At 36.5% G+C, this 20,474-nt stretch overlaps 1 long non-coding RNA gene across 1 annotated transcript; it reads right to left on the bottom strand.

The window, feature by feature from the left end:
* Positions 1–3,733: 3,733 nt before the first annotated feature.
* LOC123383268 lies at positions 3,734–17,583 on the bottom strand. Its single transcript, XR_006592842.1, has 3 exons — positions 17,504–17,583; positions 5,873–6,027; positions 3,734–3,792 (listed from the first exon to the last, which is right to left on the bottom strand). It is a non-coding gene; the product is annotated as an uncharacterized LOC123383268 (long non-coding RNA).
* Between the last annotated feature and the right edge of the window lie 2,891 nt (positions 17,584–20,474).

Below are 20,474 nucleotides of genomic sequence, written 5' to 3'. Positions count from 1 at the left end.
AAAAAATAAATAAAATAGAATGGAATACTAAAATCTATTCATTTAATCTAAAAGAAGAAGAACAGAGAATTTTTAAAGGAAATATATTAAAAAATAACAAAATATTACAATTAAATCTAATTTTATTGATATTTATTTTAAATGTAAATAGACTAAACACCTCAGTTAAATATATGAGAATGGATTTAAAATGCAAGATCTAAATATAGAATTTCTACAGGACATGCATTTTAAATAAAGGTTTTACATAAAGGCCAAATGTGATGAAAGTAAAAGGAGAGGAAAAGATACATGATGCAAATAGTAAGCATAAGAAAACTGTAGTGGCTATATTAATATCAGATTTTTGTTGTGGTGGCTACAGAACTCTGTGCCTCTGCTTCAGGATATAACCATGAACAAAATGAACAAAGTCCTTGCCTTTTTGGAGCTCATGATATAGTGAAGTGGATAATAGACAGTAAACAAGAAGTAATATATAGAGTATGTGAGATGGTATAAATGCTTTGAAGAGGAGCAAGAAGGTAACAAGAGCAGAGACTCTGGAACCAATATGATGAGTTTCAGTCACAGCTCTGCACACATAACAGCTGTGTGGCCTTAGGTAAGGTACTTAAACTTCTCAGTGTCTACCTTTCCTCATCTTATAGATGGAGATAAAGTAATAATAATAATACCTCCCTTTATGTGAGAAAATAAATGTGTTAGTACATATGAACACTTAGGTGAGCACTACCTAAGTTTTCCCTATCATTTTTATTTTGTAAAATTTAATGCAGGGAAAGGGGAGAGGGAATGCCTAGGATGGGGGTTTGAATATTTTTAAGTAGTGTAGTCATAAAAGTTCCCTGAAGAAGGTGGCATTTGAGTAAAGAATTATTTCTTTTTTTTTTCCGAGGGAGAGAGTGAGAGAGCACAAGCAAGGGGCAGAGACAGAGGAAGAGAGAGAATCCCAAGCAAGCTCCACGCCCAGCACAGAGCCCAATGAGTAACTCAGTCTCAGGATTGTGAAATCATAACCAAAGCCGAAACCAAGAGTCAGATGAGATATCAACTGAGATACCCAGGTTCCCCAAGACATATTTCTATATAGAGGATTATTGTGTGTTAGACATATTTCTATATAGAGGATTATGATGTGTTAGAGCAGAGGCCAGCACAGGGGGCAAGTGACTCACTAAAAGTCTGATGATCAGTGATGGGTCTGGTATATGAAGCCTATGTATCTTGATTCCAGTCTTCTGTTCATCATGACTATCACTTTTATCAAACTTAATGGGAAATTGTTTTTTATTATTCAACTAAAATGTGAGATAACAAAGAAAAGCACACAGATTGAAAAAAAAAAAGTTTCAAGTATGAATTCTGTTCCTCAGAGATTTTTGGCATTTCATTCTTATTACCAATGTTCTTCCTCAAATTAACATCTTACCTTCCTCATTGTCATCACTTTCATAAACATCTTCTTTACCTTCCAAACTTAATTCCAAAATCACCATTTCTCACACACTCCTGACAAAGTCCTTCCACAGTATCAGTAGAATCACAAATTTTCTTTTTAACAATCATCATTAAGTAGTAAATGGATATTGATTCCAATTTTTTACAGCGAACTATATTATGAATTTATTTAGAAAAAATAATGAAAAGTTAAAAAGATTTTGTCTATCCATAAACAAAAAGAAGTAACTTTAAGGAAATGTGATTTGTGGGCAAGGTTTCCAGCATATTTCACAGACAGATATTAAATAAGCTTAATATAAAAATAAGTCTAAATACCTAAAAAGGTGTTATTCAAAATCATAATGGAGCTCATGATATAGTGAGTTTATATGAAACCTCTGCATCACAAACATATAAGTTTAAAGAATAAATAATTATAACATATTAAACAAAAGGTATATTATAAATAGAATGTATATGTACACATTTTTATATATGTAGTGATTAAAATTTAAAAGAACAATATATATGTTCATGTGAACCTACCTATACAGTATTATATACACAGACATATATCTGGAGAATATAAACTAAATTACCAAGGATGGACATCTTGCTATGTAATAGGATCAAATAAATGTAACAAAAACTTTTTCACAAGCAGCACACATTTTTCTATTGCATAAAATTTTGAAACAAATACATATAAAGTTTTATAACATTGTAGTTCATATTTGATTGGGAATTTGGTCATAAATTAATGTTGTAAAAATATAATACCATATTTTATATTATATATACACACATTTCATACACATACATACACACATAATTTTAAAAGAGAGATCACAGAAAGTTTTACAAAATATATACTTGTATGCAGGCATTTATGTATGTGCCTCACTATATATATCTATACATTTTTATTATCTCTCCCTCTCTCTCTGTCATACACACACACACATACACATACAAACACACACACACACACACACACACACACACACACACAGCTTTTTATATCCTGGAGGAAGATGAAGAAAAGTTCTCATCACATGACTTAATGTGATTCAATGTCTGGGGACTCTGTCTAAATTATTTCATTTGCCAAGTAAATTTCCAAAAGAACCCTTTCCTGACTAAATGATGTACAAACCGCCATTCTGGGCTTTATCACTAGATGATACTAATCTCCAATTTTTAATTTTCTCCAATGAAAAAATATTATTTGGAAAAATTACATATCTATTAAAAGTTATTATTGTGAAAGTGTATGTAAAACAAAATCATGATTAAACCCATTTACTCAGCAGTTTTCTTCTTTTCCATGGTTCCACAGATGAAAATCATATTACCAGGCTGGGGTCAGAGCAAAGGGAGAAGGGGTTCAGGTACCACTACTACTGTGCTGTGAAGGTACACACAGTTTTCCAGAGATGCCCAACAGCCAGGTAGTGGATCTCCACATGGGATTTCCTCAGGGACAAACCAAGTCATAGAGTATTTCCTGACTGTGATACCCAGTTAGAGTCTCAGATTAGCTCCATGCTCCCCTCTTTCCCTGGTTAGTGCCCCCTTACCCCTCAGGTCTCAGTTTAAGCCTTGCTTCCTGTGGGAAGTGTCCTCAGCCTAGTGGTTTGATTATCCTTAGTCATCTGGTAACTCCACTAGCTCACCATTGCCAGATACACTTTTTCATTTGCAAGGGATCCAATGGGAGTGAGTTCAAAATTTCTCATGGGCTGTGGCTTCACACAATGCTCTGAGAACCCTAGAGCTTTCAAATGGCTTATTTGGAGCTTTGCCCCAGGATTCACCTCTTCCACTTTTGAGAAGGATGCCCAGGACATGGGCCATTTGAGTAATGGAACTGCAGAGCTGTTCCATAGAGAACAACTGGGGCATGTACTGTAGAGAACCTGTGGAGGCTGCGGATTGATGCTTCCTCCTCTAAAAGATCCAATGAGAGCTCTGATGTGACTCTTCTTTTTACCACACATGGTTTTCCATGGCAAAGACCACGTGAATATTCTAGAGGTAGAGTTGCAAGTTTTAAACGATTTACTTTGTGGAATACTGTTGAAAATATATTTCCAAAATATACAAATGAATTTGGAAAAGAGGAAAAATTAAAAAGGACATTTTTTAATGTTTATTTATTTTTGACAGAGAAAGAGACAAAGCATGAGCAGGGGAGGGGCAGAGAGAGAGGGAGACACAGAATCAAAAGCAGGCTCCAGGTTCTGAGATGTCAGCACAGAGCCCGACGTGGGGCTCAAACTCACAGATGGTGAGATCATGACCTGAGCCGAAGTCGGACCCTCAACTGACTGAACCACCCAGGCGCCCCTGGAAAAGAGGAAAAATTAAGGAAGCAAGCAAAATTCTCTATTACATTCTGGTTACATATAATCCTCTATATTCTTATTAACTGTGTGTATAATATGACACTGAATTATCTTTTAATCTACATAATAATATTGAATCTCTTGACATAACTTCAGGGTCCAGATGGTGTTTCTCTCTTTACAGATGAGGAAGCTGAGCCTCACATCCCAGGCATGGCTGAGACCAAAACACCTGAGTTACCTATGCTGCTTTTGTGATTTCATCAAATGCCCACAAGGACTCTGTGAGGGAGGGTCTTCTGCTCAGTCCCTGGATGGGGGGCCTGAGGCTTGGGGAGCTTAAGGCCCTATCCTGCCATCTTTCCATTTCCTGGAACGCTCTCCAAAATCACCTGACATAAGCCCAAATCCCATAAGACTTTCCTAATGCCCTCTTATGGAGATACTCCATGGGTCTCCATGGTGTGCATTCTCCCTAATTATAATGAGAGAAATGCCTAAATTTGGTTAAAGGTATATTACTGGTAATCTTTTGGCTAAAGAACATTGACCGAAAAATGGTCCTGAATTGGTTGGTCATCTCAGAGTGGCAATGCAGTTTCCTAAGCTTGACACTCCTTATTTCCACAGTATCTGGTCTCCATGTTAATCAAAGATCTTTACAGAACAGAGCCCATGGTGGATGCCTATATCCAGGAACAGGTAGATTGTGGTATGATATGGAATGTGATGTGGGAAGACAGAAAGCAAATAAGAGACCCAGCCAGAAGCGTCCAGAGGCAGCTGCTCTGTTCATTTCCCTATGCCCTGGAACACTCTGCTTAGGGATAGCTGGGGCTATGGAATTAGTGTGGGTTTAGGTCTGTGAAAAGGCATTTCCTGTGCATTGCTTCTTTCCTTCCCATTATGCATAAAGGTATCAAGTTCATGGACACCTCCAACAAGGTGCACTTCTTACAAGGGTTCCTTGGGGGGTGGGGGGTGGGCCCCCCTTCCTGTCACCTTTCAGGGCCTAGGAACCACTGTGGGGAAGGAGCCCCAGAAGCATCTGCAAGTGTCCAAAAGGAGCAGCCATGATGATGCCCTTTTCCATCCCTCATCTCCAGCCAGTTTGTGTGCCTTCACTCCAAATACCTCTAGATCCCGTGTTACTCTTTGCTCCCAATTCTTTGTCCCAGAACTCATCTCTGACTGATCACATACCCTTAACCCTGGGATCCCTCCTGTGGTCTCTAACCCCAAAGTACTGCATAACTGCTGATCTTCCTAAATTTGGATTCTATTGATCTTATTTGACTGCTCATAAATCCTTAATGGCATCACGCCCTTAATGATCCCAGAATTCCCCTCTATTTATGGTTCCTTGTCATCTCACTGTCTTGTAACCCCTGTGCTGGAAAAACAGTGGTTAGATGTTAACCCTTCACCCTCTAAGTGGCCATATACAAAAGCAGAAACCTCACACCTAGAGCAGACAAGGTTAGACACTGTCCCCACTCCTTTAAAATAAAATAAAGTGGGAACAAGTGATGCCTGGCTGTTCTTAGCATCCTAGTCTGCATCTGAAAAGGTGGTGAAGTAAAGGTAGGAGGACACACCTCTGACCAAGTATCTCCTAGGTCAGGCAAGGCTTTGATCTCACTCAGACTTTCTGGAAGATCGTGTATTATCAAAAAGAAGCAAATACATAATAATCATACAATTGCTCCTAAACCAGGATGGTCTCAGCCCCCTAGAGTGTCCAGTCAGTTATTTCTGAGCCATGTCTGCTCACCTGGGAGCCCCCAGTCTTCACCAGTCAGATTGGACTCCCCGTCCCCTCCCTTCCAACCAGCTCCCATTAGTCCTGCCCACTGTGCCAGGCCCAGCTCGTCTTTGGGGAATCTCTGACGATTCCAGTGAGCTCTTCCTCCTCTTTATACATTAAGGAGGTTCTACAGAGGTTACCTCCACAAATACCTGGACCATGTGGAACCATTACCATGACCTCTGCAACCCCTGGGCACTGGAGGTGTGAGGAGTGACATATGCTCAGTGAACACCCATGTGATAGTGTAGGACATGCAGGGGAAGGAACTTACCCTGGGATGGCTCAGGCACTGAGACCCAGGAAGAGCTGCTGACCCACATTCCAGTGTCCTTCCCAGCTGATCCCCAGTCACCTCTTCCTGGGCGTCAAGATGTTCACAGACACCCAGGTCATGGGCAGTCCTGATGCGAACATAGAGAGTAACAACTGAGGATAGGAAAAACATAATTGTTCCATGAGAAACAATTGAGAAAAAGAAACAATGAGAGAAAAAGTACTTTGTGCTGGCACATCTCCATTACACTGCATGTCACAGAGATGGCACTGAAATACCTATGTCAAATGGATGGGTATGTGCGGTTCCCTTCTTCTTACAGTTGCAAATATTTACTAAAACATGATAATGCTATTTAGGTTGAGAGAACATCCTTTTTAAAGATCAGAGTAGTTGGGATGGGAAGGAAGCAAACATTGGTATTGTGGGTGATGCACCAAATACCATGTTGAGGTCTTTACAAAGATTTCTTCTTGAACTCTTCACAACACTCCCTTGAGGTAGAGGTTAGAATTTCTTTTCAAACATCAAGAAGGAGAGGCTGAAAGAAGTTAAGTAGATTCTCCAGCCTCACTCAGCTGATAACAAATAAAACTATTATCATCTCCCCTGTTTGCCTAACTCCAGGGCCCATGTTTGTAACCAGAAATGCAATTTCCCCCTTAGATGCATGATATAGGCAAATAGAAATGACAGGTGCCACTGGTGAATGTACGGCCACTCTGGAGAGCAATATGGCAACACCTAGGAGGTACGTAGTAAAGCTGAGTGTGATCCTACATAATAATCCAACAATTGCACAACCTTCATACACAATGTGAAAAAGTAGTTGACATGTGAGCACCAGGAAACAAATAACAAGAATATTCTTTGCAACACTGTCATAATAAATCTTTAGGGGGGAAATACCCATTAATACGACACTAAAAAATAGTATATTCATTGGAATCATATATAGATGTGAACATCAATAAAATATAACTACTGGAATCAGCACATAGAGCATCTCAAAAACATAAAGTGGTGTGACAATAGTAGGGAATACAAGGACACTTACATTATGAGATCCATTCTGATTCAAAGGGTGCAGTCATTGGTAATGAGAATATTAAGAAAACTAGGAAAATCATAAAACCCAATTTTAATAGAGTGTTTACCTCTAAGGAAGGGAAAGTACAATCAGAGAAGAGTAGACAATGGTATTCCAATGTAATTAGAGTACAAATTTCCCTCTTAAAGTACCTTAGCTGCATTCCATACGTTTTGGTATGCTGTGCTTTTATCATTCATCTCAAAGTACACATAGAACATCCTCCAGAGTAGACCATATGTTAGGTCACAACAAAACCTCAAAAACTTTAAAAAGACCAAAAGCATACCAAGCTTTTTGTGATCTTCTATGATCACAATGACATGAAACAAGAAATCAATAACCTGATGAAAACTAGAAAGTTCATAAATAGGTGGAAATTAAACAATGTCCTCTTAAAATACCAATGGATAAAAAAATTGCAAGATAAATTAGAAAATACTTTGAAACAAATGAAAATTAAAACACAACATACCACGATAACTTATGAGATGAAGTGAAAACAGTGCCCAGAAGGAAATTTATAGCTACAAATGTTTACATTAAAAAAGAAAAAGATTTCAAATCAGTAACCTACATCTACACCTTAAGGAAACATAAAAAAGAGCAAACTAAACCAAAACATGTTAGAGGAAAGAAATAGTAAATATTAGAACAGAAATAAGTGAATAGAGAATAAAAAAACAATAGAATTGACAAAACCAAAAATTAGTTCCTTTAAAAAATCAATAAATTGACAAAGCTTTTGTTATAATGGCAAAAATAGAAGCTTTGAATAACTGAAATCAATAATGAAAGTGGGGGCATTACTACTGACCTTCCAAAAATAAAAAAGTATTATAAGACAATACTATGAACAATGATAAGCAAACAAGTTATATAATCTAAGTTAAATGGACAAAGTCCTAGAAAAACACAAATGACCATAAATGACTCAAAAAGAAAAGAAAATCTCAGCAGACCTATAAGAAGTAAATAAATTGAATCAGTAATCAAAAACTTCCCAACAAAGAAAAGCCCAGGATCAGATAATTTCATGAATAATTATTACCAAACATTTAAGGAATCAACACCAATCCTTCTCAAACTTTTCCAAAAAATAGAATAAAAGGGAATACTTCCTAACTTTTTCTATAAAGCCAGTTTTCCTCTGACACCACAAGAAAAATATAGGCCAATATCCCTTATTAATAAAAATGCAGAAACCCTGAATGAAACAGTAACAAACTGAATCCAACAACATGGTAAATGGATTACACACCATTATCAGGTAAGATCTATCCCATGAGTGAAACATAGTTCAACACAAGAAAATCAATAAATGTACTATACCACATTAATAGAAAAAAGGGAAAAAAACACAATCATCTCAACTGAGTCAGAAAAAGCATTTGACAAATGGAACACCCATTTAAGATAAAAGCACTCAGAAAACTCAGAATAGAAGGGCACTTCCCCAACATGATAAAGGACATTTATTTTGAAAAAAAAAAAACTCAAAGCTAACATTATACTCAATGGTGAGCAACAGAAAACTCTCGCCCTAAGATCAGTAACATGACAAGGATCCCCTTTTTCACTACTATTCAACATAGTACTGAAAATTCTAGTCAGAGCAATTAGGCAAACAGAGAAATAAAAGACATCTAAATTGGAAAGGAAAACTTAAAACTATTTCTACTGACAGTTGACATGATCCTATATACAGAAAATCCCTAAGAATCCACAAAAATCTACTATAACTAACAAACATATTCAACAAATTTGCAGTGTACAAGATCAACACACAAAAATCAGTTGTATTTCTATACATGAGCAATGAACAATTTGAAGAGTAAATTAAGAAAACAATTTCATTTGTAGTAGATTTCAAAGGAATAAATAGAAACAAATTTAACCAAGGAGGTGAAATATATGTACCATGAAAACTACAAAATATTGTTAAGAAAATTAAAGAAGCCCTAAATAAATGGAAAGATATGTTCATGGTTAGAGAATATAATATTGTTAAGATAGTAATATTCTTCAAAGCAGTCTACAGATTTGACACAATCCCAAAAGATATAAAAGCATAAGTCCACACAAAAACTTGAACACAAATGTAAATAGCTGCATTGTTTATAATAGAAGAAAAGTGGGAAGAAAACAAATGGATAGCAAAATGTAGTATATTCATTCAATAGGATATTATTTGGCAATTAAACATGAAGTACTATTGGGGTGCCTGGGTGACTCAGTCGGTTAAGCATTGGACTTCGGCTCAGGTAATGAGCCGTGGTTCGTGGGTTCAAGCCCCACATAGGGCTCTGTGCTGACAGCTCAGAGCCTGGAGCCTGTTTCAGATTCTGTATCTCCCCCTCTCTCTCTGCCCCTCTCCCACTCACGCTCTGTCTCTATCTCTCAAAAACAATGAATAAATATCAAAAAAAAACTTTTTTAGATGAAATACTATTATACTCTACAACATGGATGAATCTAAAATTAATATAGCTTAGTGAAATAAGCCAGACCCCTGTCCAAAAAAGAATATTTACTATATGATTCCATTTCTATGACATTCTGGAAAATATTAAACTAGACACAAAAATCCAATCATAGATTGTCAGAGAATTGGTGGAAGGGAAGAGGAGATTGAACTCTATCAGATGATAGGAATGTTTATATCTCCATTTTGGTTGATGGATGCCAACCAACTGTATGCATTTGTCAAAGTTACACACCTAAACACCTAAAAAGAGTCAGAGGGCCTATATGTAAAGTTTACCTCAATAACTTAAGTTGAAAAAAGTAAACCACATTTAAGACCACTTCTGAGTTAAAGAGGCTGGTAGAACACTTAGAGAAGAACACTTGTAGAAACCACAGGAAACATTTAAAAACAATTAAGACAGCAATTTTAACATTTGGTTATTTTCGTTCCCCTCTATGCAAAATTTCTGGTTTTAAAATAAAATAAGCAAATTATTTTATTTTATTTTTTTATGTTTATTCATTTTTGAAAGACAGAGAGAGACAGAGCACAAGCAGGGGTGGGGCAGAGAGAGAGGGGGACACAGAATCAGAAGCAGGCTCCAGGCTCTGAGCTGTCAGCACAGAGCCCGACGCGGGGCTTGAACTCACGAACTGCGAGATCATGACCTGAGCCGAAGTCCTGACGCTCAACCGACTGAGCCACCCAGGTGCCCCATGAGCAAAATTATTTTAAAAATTTAATGATAATAGCTAAAATAATAGTAAGTTAATGTATAATTTCCAGAAGAGTAGAATTAAACCAAGGATTTTAGAGGAAGAAAAGCCTAAAAGAATCCATAAGATTGCAAGAAAGTAGAAAAGAAGAAAAGCATAGAAAAAGCAGGAGAATAGAAAGGACAAAATAAAAATAAATCCAAATATACAAGAAATCATCCTAAATATAAATAAACAAACCCAGCCATTAAAAGACAGTACTTGGTTGATTTGCAAAAGACACCTAAAATATAATGGCACAGAAAGGAAAAAATAATTCCAGATATAAGGAGTTAACAAGATTTACTACTAAATAACAGCATCAAAATGTTGAAAGTAAAAGGACAGAAAAGATATGTCAGGCAAATACTGAACAAAGAAACCTGATGTAGCTATATTATTGCCAGAAAAAAATAGTCTGTAAGACAAAAAGCATTATTAAGGATAATGAGGGTCAGTACAGAATGATGAAAGGTATAATTCTCCCAGACGGTATCACAGTTATATGTTTTTACGCTTCCTGATAACACAGCTACAAAACCTACAAAGCAAAAATTGACGAATTACAAAGAGAAATTGACAAATCTACCATTATAGTGAGAGTTCTGAACATTCCTCTCTAATTGATATATCAAGCAGACAAAAATCAGTAAAAATATAGAAGACTTGAAAAATAAAATTAACATTTGATCTGATGGACATAGGATTCTGCACCACAATTAGAGAAATCAAATTCTTCTCAAGCATTTTGTAAATGAAACATTTATAAAAATTGACATTATACTAGTCCATAAAATAAGTCTCAAAAAATGTATAAGCTGATTCTAAAGTACATTAGGAAGAACAAAAGTGCCAGGAATAGCCAAGATAATTCTGAAGCCAGAAAGATAGGAAACTTACCCTACCAGACACCATGACACATTAGAAATCTATACTAATTAAGATAGTGTGGGGGAGGCTGGGTGGCTCAGTAGGTTAAACATACGACTTCGGCCCAGGTCATGATCTTGCCTACTTCACCGTTGTGAGTTCAAGTCCTGCGTTGGGCTCTGTGCTGTCAGCTGGGAGCTTGGAGCCTGCTTTGGATTCTGTGTCTCCCTCTCTGCCTATCTCCTGCTTGTGCTCTGGTCTCTCCAAAAATAAACAAACATTATTAAAAAAAAAAAAACACGACATGTGATATAAGCACAGGGACAAATAGATTTGTCAGATAAAATAAAGAAAGCCCAGTTAAATTGGAATTTCAGATAAATAGTGAATGTGTATTTTATATGCTAATTATGGCAACCCTATAAATAAATCATTGGAGACTCAGAGAGAGCTTAGAAGTAGAACCATACACATATGGGACTTCACCCTATTACAGAGGTAGCAGATCAGGTCAGTGGGAAGAGATGTTATTCACTATATGGTATTGGGACAATTGTTTATTTATATGTAAAAAAAATACAATAAAATTGCTTCTGTATCTCACACCAATAAAAATTCAGTCCCAGGTGGATTAAAGATTAAATGTAAAAAAACAAAAGTCTTGAAACACATAGAGATAAATATAGGAATTAACTTTTTGACATTTGAGTAGGAAAACTTTCTAAAGCAAGACACAAGAAGAACAAACCATAAAGCAAATGACAGATAATTAAATTACAATGAAATATAAAACTCTTGTGTATCAAAACATGCATTTTATATTTTTTCAAAACATGTATTTTATTTTTTTAAGTTCATTTATATGTTTTGAGAGAGAGAGAGAGAGCACAAGCAAGGAAGGGGCAGGGAGAGAGAGAATCCCAAGCAGGCTCCACACTGCCAGCATAGAGCCCAATGTGGTGCTTGGACCCACGAACCTGAGGCGAAATCAAGAGTCGGACACTTAACCAACTGAGCCACCCAGGTGCCCCTCAAAAAATGCATTTTAAAACACATGAAAAGGCAGACCTCATACTATAAAAATATATTTTCAACAAATATAATGAACAAAGGATTAGTATCTAGAATTCATGAAGAATATGTAATGTATTATATGAATCAGTAAGAAAAAGACGCCACACAGTCTATGAAACGTTCTAGAAGATGCAAATATCTTGACTGCTTCCAGTTTTTGGTGGCCTCTGCTATTCATCCTGTAGGTCTGGTCAGGGATGGACTTCTAGAAGCCCCTTAGACTGAAGAGGGATGGAATGTGAAGCAGTGTGAAACTGCTTTTTCTGTATGGTTGCTATGAGTGATAGAAATGCCTTCATATGGGTCAGAGGCAACACGATGCCTCACTTTTCTCTTGTAAGCAAGAAATAGTTTTCCAGAGTTATTGTAAAAACAGAATCAGCCAAATGCTTTTGTCTGAAGGGCCTGAAGCAGATACAAGCATTATATAACAAAGTCTTGGTAAGTAATGGATACTTTTAGATTTTACTTTATATGCTCATTTATTTTTTGAATTGTTAAAGGCACATATGGTGAACAATATTATTTTATAATCCACACAATATAAACATTAAAAATATCCTTACTTTGAATTTTGAAGCTCTCCCATTTGTCTTTCTCCTGGAATAGTCTGCTCCCTACTCCTTTCTGAGAGTATATTTCATGACATGTCTCACTTTAACACATTTTTAAGAGAAGAAAAACATGGTGTCCCATGTCTATGCACATTGGGAATTTTAAATTTTATTTACAAACAATAATAAATAATCTTATATGTCATTTATGTAGGGTGGTACTTAGCGGTCCAGAGTAATCAGGAGATACAAAAACAGGAAACAATAATCTGTAATTTTACTTTACACATGTGTATATTGATAATGTTTAACAGGATAATATTTTTATTATTAAAATGATGGTATTAAGAGGAAATGAAAGTGAAAATTTTATTAAACTTTTGAATGGCCTTGCTTGCATCTTCCTTCAGCCTTCTTTTTTTCAACTAGAATTTTAAATCCCAACCAAATTTTAGATAATAAAACGTGAATGGGTTAAAGTGATCCTGATGACTGAATCCATCTTTTTAATACCTACAGCTGAGAAAAATATGGCACACAGATGTGCAGTAACTTACCCAAGGTTATAGAACTACTATGCAGGAGGGAAAGGACTAGTACCTAGCTATCAGAAAGGAATACAAATATTTCTACTGTACCACACAATAAGACAACAAGAGGAGAAAACAATACCTGATTTATACCAGTCTTATTTACCACTAAGGTTTTGTATTATGCCAAGAACATAGTCCCTTGGTCCTTCTTCCTCAACCATAGGGTAAACCCCTGCAATATATAACTCTGTGAAGATTGTCCTGTAAGAAAAAAAATTCCCTGCAAAATGGGTCAATGTGCATAAACCCCTTTTTAACTTATTGGGTGACTGTGAGGAAAGATGTCTCACTCATTGTCTATGGGAATGGAAATCAGTAAGTAGTGAACGTTTTAAATCTGCATTTGGTAATGCCATATGCCTTGGATGAAAATTTTTGCTCTGAAGAATTTATCCTATGGAGAATCTTACACAATTTCTAAAAATATATGCACAATCACCATGATTGTATCATTGTTTCAAATAGGAAATTCTTGAGACAAGTTTTGCTGTAAGATAAATTCCACAGAGCAAAATGGCTGGATCAAGGCTTCTCAGGATATATAATAATATTTTTTTAAATATTTTTTTTCAACTTTTATTTATTTTTGGGACAGAGAGAGACAGAGCATGAACGGGGGAGGGGCAGAGAGAGAGGGAGACACAGAATCGGAAACAGGCTCCAGGCTCCGAGCCATCAGCCCAGAGCCTGACGCGGGGTTCGAACTCACGGACCGCGAGATCTTGACCTGGCTGAGGTCGGACGCTTAACCGACTGCGCCACCCAGGCGCCCCTATAATAATATTTAATTACAAAGAAGAAAGTAAGAATTACTTGAAAAAATAATAATCACCATTAATTGTTCTGCCACTAGTCAGAAATAACTATCTATTTTCTATTACTAGTATGTATAATATTTATGGAAATAATTACCAAGGGGGAGTGCCTACTATGACACTGCTTGACACATAACATACATAATTTTTCAAGATTATTATCAGTACATTTAAAGATGAAGTAACTGAGTTTCAGAGGGGTTGAAGGAACTTGCAGGAGTAAGTAGCAAAGCTACAATGAGATCCCAACTGTATTACAGAATAAAATATAGCACATTAATCTATATTTGATATTCCATCAAATTACTTTAGTAACCCTGTGAAGAATTACTTTACTCCTTTTCAGAATGAGAAACTGAAGCTGAGAGGGGTTAAGTATCTTACCTTTGGGTCACTTTTTAATAATGCACAGAACTCTGAAAAGAACACAGTGTGTGTGACCACAAAGCCTTTTCTCTTTTCAACTCATCACACTGCCTTGTGTTCTTTAACTATAAAAGGATTCACAAGCTTTGGTTCTGACTATAAAAGTCATTGGTGTTGGGGCACCTGGGTGGCTTAGTCGGTTGAGCCTCCCATTTCGGCTCAGGTCATAATGTTGTAGTTCATGAGTTCAAACCCCACATCGGGCTCGCTGCTGTCAGTGCAGAGCCTGCTTCATATCCTATGTCCCCCTCTCTCTGCCCCTTCCCCACTTGTGCTCTCTCAAAAATAAAACATAAAAAAAAGTAATTCATGTTCATTTAGGATATTACCAAAAGCACAGGCAAATATTTAAAGATATAAATAACCTCCAATCTCCCTCTCATTGATAAATAGTGTTCATGGTTTGTTGCATCCACTTGCAGCCAGAAACATCCACATGTATGCACATACATATTAGCTGTACATACATTTTACATTACTGGAGTCACATCGGATTGATACATGGTATTGTGTACTAATTTTTGACCTTTACATTATATCATATGGTGTGAGGATAAGGTCCCCATTTCCTTTGTAGTAATTTACCAATGATCCAGCACCAATTCTTATTGACTATAAATTCTCAAGCAATTGGAAACGCCACATTTATCAAATACTCAATGTTTCTGTGAACTTGGTTCTACTGATTATTTTTCTATTCTGACTCATTAATATATATGTAAATTCTTTTTTTAATGTTTATTTATTTTTGAGAGAGAGAGAGAGAGAGAGAGAGAGAGAGAGAGAGAAGCGGGCAGAGAAAGAAGGAGACATAGAATCCGAAGCAGGCTCCAGGCTCTGAGCTGTCATCACAGAGTCTAATGTTCAAACCCATGAACAGCGAGATCATGACCTGAGCCAAAGTTGGACGATTAATCAACTGAGCCACCCAAACACCCTTATATACATGTCAATTCTTGCACCAGGATTGAACTGTTTTAATATTGTATCTTTGTCGAAATTTGCCTTCCAAGTTAATACTTTACATCCCTTCCCAGCCACAAGCCCTTTATCCTTCTTCTGATTGGCTTGAGAAAGCTAATAATAAAGGAACATAAAGATAACATTTACTGAGCACTTAGTGCCAGACATTTCACTAAATGCTTTACATGTGTTTTTTCATTTAATTTTCATTACAACTTAATATGTAGGTTGTTGCTGTTATAACAGCCATTTGAAAGATGTTTTTTAATGGGGCTCAAAGAAGTTAAGTAATTTGCCAAAGGTAATTCAACCACAAAATGGTAACACCCACGAGCCAAACCCCTGACCATAGTCATATTGTGTGTGACTCCATATTACAGGTGAGGCCAGCACTGGGGAAATGACTCATCCAAGGTCCTGAAGTTCATTATCATACTTGGTTTGCCTGTACTGTATCCTCTTTCCAAGGCTTAGGGAAAACTGTTTCTTTGAAAGCAGTACTATCAACAATAGCCAAAGTATGGAAAGAGCCCAAATGTCCATCGATGGATGAATGGATAAAGAAAATGTGGTATATGTATACAATGGAGTATTACTCGGCAATCAAAAAGAATGAAATCTTGCCATTTGCAACTACATGGATGGAACTGGAGGGTATTATGCTAAGCGAAATTAGTCAGAGAAAGACAAAAATCATATGGCTTCACTCATATGAGGACTTTAAGAGACAAAACAGATGAACATAAGGGAAGGGAAACAAAAATAATATAAAACAGGGAGGGGGACAAAATAGAAGAGACTCATAAATATGGAGAACAAACAGGGTTACTGGAGGGGTTGTGGGAGGGGGGATGGGATAAATGGGTAAGGGACATTAAGGAATCTACTCCTGAAATCATTGTTGCACTATATGCTAACTAATTTGGATGTAAATTAAAAAAATAAAATTAAAAAAATAAATACAATTAACCATATTGTTTTTAATAATAAAATCAATAAGATTTTAAAACACTAGCATTACAAGAAAATAAAACAAAATATAAAATGGGAAGGAAAATCATTCCCATATACTACAGACATTGAGTTAATATTCATGATACAACTGAAGGTGACCATATGGCTTGATATGTTCCCAACTTATGTCTGTTGTTTAACAGTGCAACTTTCATTCTCAAAAGTGTCTCATTCAAACAATAAATTATATGGTCATCCTCAATACAAATAACTAACTTTTTGGTCTAACTTTTTGATCAGTTATAGATGAATAAGGGGTAACTTGTAATTTTCATAAAAAGCAATATAAGGACACAACAAATCAATGAAAAGATAACCCAAACTCAATAATGAAAGAAATACAAACAAAAATCTTAATATTTCATAAGAAAAAAGAAAAGGTACAGATTAGAATGTTGACCCTTTTCTTTTTGCTGAATAATAGATATGTGTACCTGTATATTTATATTGTGCATATATATATATATATATATATAGTGCATGTATTTGCACAAAAGTACTTACGTATGCTAGTACCATTATATTGGGATAAAAATATTTCTGGAATATATTAACACTCTATTAAGAATGTTTATCTTAGGAAGGCAAACAACAGTTTCATCTCTATACATTTCTCTATGATTTGATGTCCTTAATGTACGTATATACCAATTTTGTCATCCAGAAAAGTAATTGATATACAATTTTCAAAGCACAAGAAACATTGTTATGATTTAGCTCATACAAATAATGTTACAGAACTATTCACTTAGAACGGCATTCACCTTTAAGCATAAAAAGCAGATTATACACTATGTACAATGTGATCCCATTTATTGTTGGTAATACACCTATGTGTATAAGTACATAGTACAAGCAAATGTGTGTAAAAGATATGACCCAAAATACAAAATATACACATACGTATACACCACACACACACGCACACACACACACACACACACACACACACACACACACACAGATAAATACACTAGGTTACACACTCCCTCAGAGACACTCACACTGGCGGCTGTCTTCCGTGAGACAGGGATAGAACTTCCTGTCAAGAGCTCAGAGAACTAAACAGTATCTGACGCTGCAGGAAGGCCTACCTGTGCCATTCAAGCCTCCAGCAAGCCCTGTTTGGTGGGTCAGACCAGAGGCCCCTCCCCTCCCCAAATCCTTGCAGAGCCTCCTCCCAGATGTTGAAAGATGTAATTCTGACCCTGACCAGCAGGTGGCGATTACCTTTGTGGCAACTGAAAAGCATTGATTTCTGTAAGAAGAAACAATAATTGTACTTTTTAATAACAGATTATGAAACAGTATGTACACTATGGTACAAAACATTTGAAAATGTTTTATGGATATAAAAAAATTGAAATAGTGTATTCTTTGTTTTCCTGATGGCAACTCCCAAATCTGCACCTCTCATTAATTTGTTCAATCAGGAAATATTTATTCAGAGAAACATCCTTTTATCTTAGCTGTGATACATTTCTATACAAAATTTCCTCACAGATACAGGAGTGCCTTTGTGGATTATCCGGATAAATTTCATATTTAGCTCCTTCCTCTGCTTGTTGTCTATCTACTTGCCCCATCTTGCCAAACTGGGTTTTTGATCCATGGTTTTGTGGAACTTTGTGGTCACCTTTATTAGAAGGATTTCCATTGAATATAGCTAAGACCTACAAAACCTTACTTAAGAGTCGGTTCAACGCAACTAGATTGGACAAAATATTTATTGAGATCTAATCATGGTCTAGAGCATAGTCAATTATCATTAAAGAGAAGGTTTCTATGCATCTCTTTCTGACACAACACAGTGGCAGATTTCTGGGAGAGATTTGGGCTTACCTCACCCCTGGAACGGTGACCTATGCAATTTAGAATTCCTGTTGTTCTTTATGCCCAATGTCCTCTCCTAAAAGAGAACTGTGTTTTCTATTTCAAGTCAGAGTTCCCTTCCCAAGGGCACAGGAAATTCTAGAGGGGAGTGGAGGAAGGTGAAACCAAATAACATTATACATGCACTTCTTATGTTCCATGTGCTTTCCTGTCTTCTTACTTTACTTTCTAAATGTTAACATCAAGGAATACCTTAAAAGGCAAGACACTCAGAGGGGGAAAAATTTTTTTGGCTTGGCTTCTGGAGAGTCCAATTAAGTTGGGACATCTTTCTGGTTCCTAACAGACCTAACCCAGTATCTCTGTGAAAACTTTGGGTAAATTCCTTCAAACTCTTTTGACCTTATTTATTTGAATTCCACTGCTTTTCAGTCATCCAGGATTGTGAAGGTTAAAAATGAGATGTATCTTATACTCAAATTTCCCAAATGTAGGGAACCAATATATTGTAGGTTAGAGCTAATTGCTGCCAAAGGCACAGGCCTTAGACTCATTACCATGAGTGCCATTCCAGCTTTAGGAGAAGAATGTGAAAATACTTTAAATCTCCATTAATTAAAGTTTTTGATTATCATGTTACTGCAAAATGGAACCCAGTTAAGCATTCATAGTTCACTCAAGTCCCCATCAAACTGAAGTATGTCCTTTGCTTTAAGAGATATCATCTAGCTCCCCTCTATCTTATCCATGGTGTCCTCTTCTAAACTAGAGGCCCCCTTTCTGTATTCAAGCGATAACACAGTAATGAGATACACCACTGTCACTTCTCACCAGCACCAGAATTTAAACTGCAGACCAGGTTTGTTCTTCACAATAGACCTCCATTCCTATAAAGCCATACACCTCTGCAATGAGATTATCATTGATCAAGACTTTGGCAACTGACTGCACAAGCAGTTTATAATCCTCAAAAAAAATCAGAGTTACTATTTTATAGTCACAGCCAACACACTCAGGTTTTGTTTGATTTCTTTCTTTTTTTTAATTTGTTAATGTTTATTTATTTTTTTAATTTTTTTAATGTTTATTTTTGAGACAGAGAAAGACAGAGCATGAATGGGGGAGGGTCAGAGAGAGAGGGAGACACAGAATCTGAAACAGGCTCTGGACTCTGAGCTGTCAGCACAGAGCCCGACGTGGGGCTCCAACTCACAGACCGCGAGATCATGACCTGGGCTGATGTCGGACACCCAACCGACTGAGCCACCCAGGTGCCCCTGCTTGATTTATTTCTTAACTTTTTATCTAGTATAACCCCAACTCAAAGCCAAAAAATAATTTCTATATCCTGAACACTTCCAAATAAATATACCTTGTATTACTCTATATCCATACGATATTGTTATATAAAACAGAAGATTTATAGTTTCATTTTGTAATATTTTTCTTACTTTTAAAGGTTTGTTTTAAATTTTTTTCAACGTTTTTTATTTATTTTTGGGACAGAGAGAGACAGAGCATGAACGGGGGAGGGGCAGAGAGAGAGGGAGACACAGAATCGGAAACAGGCTCCAGGCTCTGAGCCATCAGCCCAGAGCCCGACGCGGGGCTCGAACTCACGGACCGCGAGATCGTGACCTGGCTGAAGTCGGCGCTTAACCGACTGCGCCACCCAGGCGCCCCTAAAGGTTCGTTTTAGAAAGAGTTTCACTCCCAAAGTATTTAAGAGCATCTTTGCACACTGCTGCCATATAAAAAGAAAAAGAAGGCAGGGAAACAAAGGTAAATAATAGGCACAATGAAATAATAAATTATAGGACATAAAATAGAGAGTTCTTGACAATGACATCTAACTCATTTACTTTTACAAGTGATAAAATAGAGCACAGAGAAGTTCAATGACTTGCCCAAAATAAGACAGTTAGTGAATGAAAGAGAAAGGACTTGGACCTATGTATCAGAAAATACATATGCATTTTAATTTTGTTACACATTAACATAGCAAGAAAATAACCCCTGGTTTATAAATGTGAGATTTACAGCTGAGGCTCTGTGGTATACTCGAAGAAATGTGGAGCTGGCAGTCAAAAGGACACTTATTGTCATCTCTGTTTACCCACTTAGTAAATGTGTGGCCCAAAA

This window comes from Felis catus, chromosome X, assembly GCF_018350175.1.
Source record: "Felis catus isolate Fca126 chromosome X, F.catus_Fca126_mat1.0, whole genome shotgun sequence".
NCBI lineage: Eukaryota > Metazoa > Chordata > Mammalia > Carnivora > Felidae > Felis > Felis catus.
This window is presented reverse-complemented; position numbering and strand designations above follow the sequence as displayed.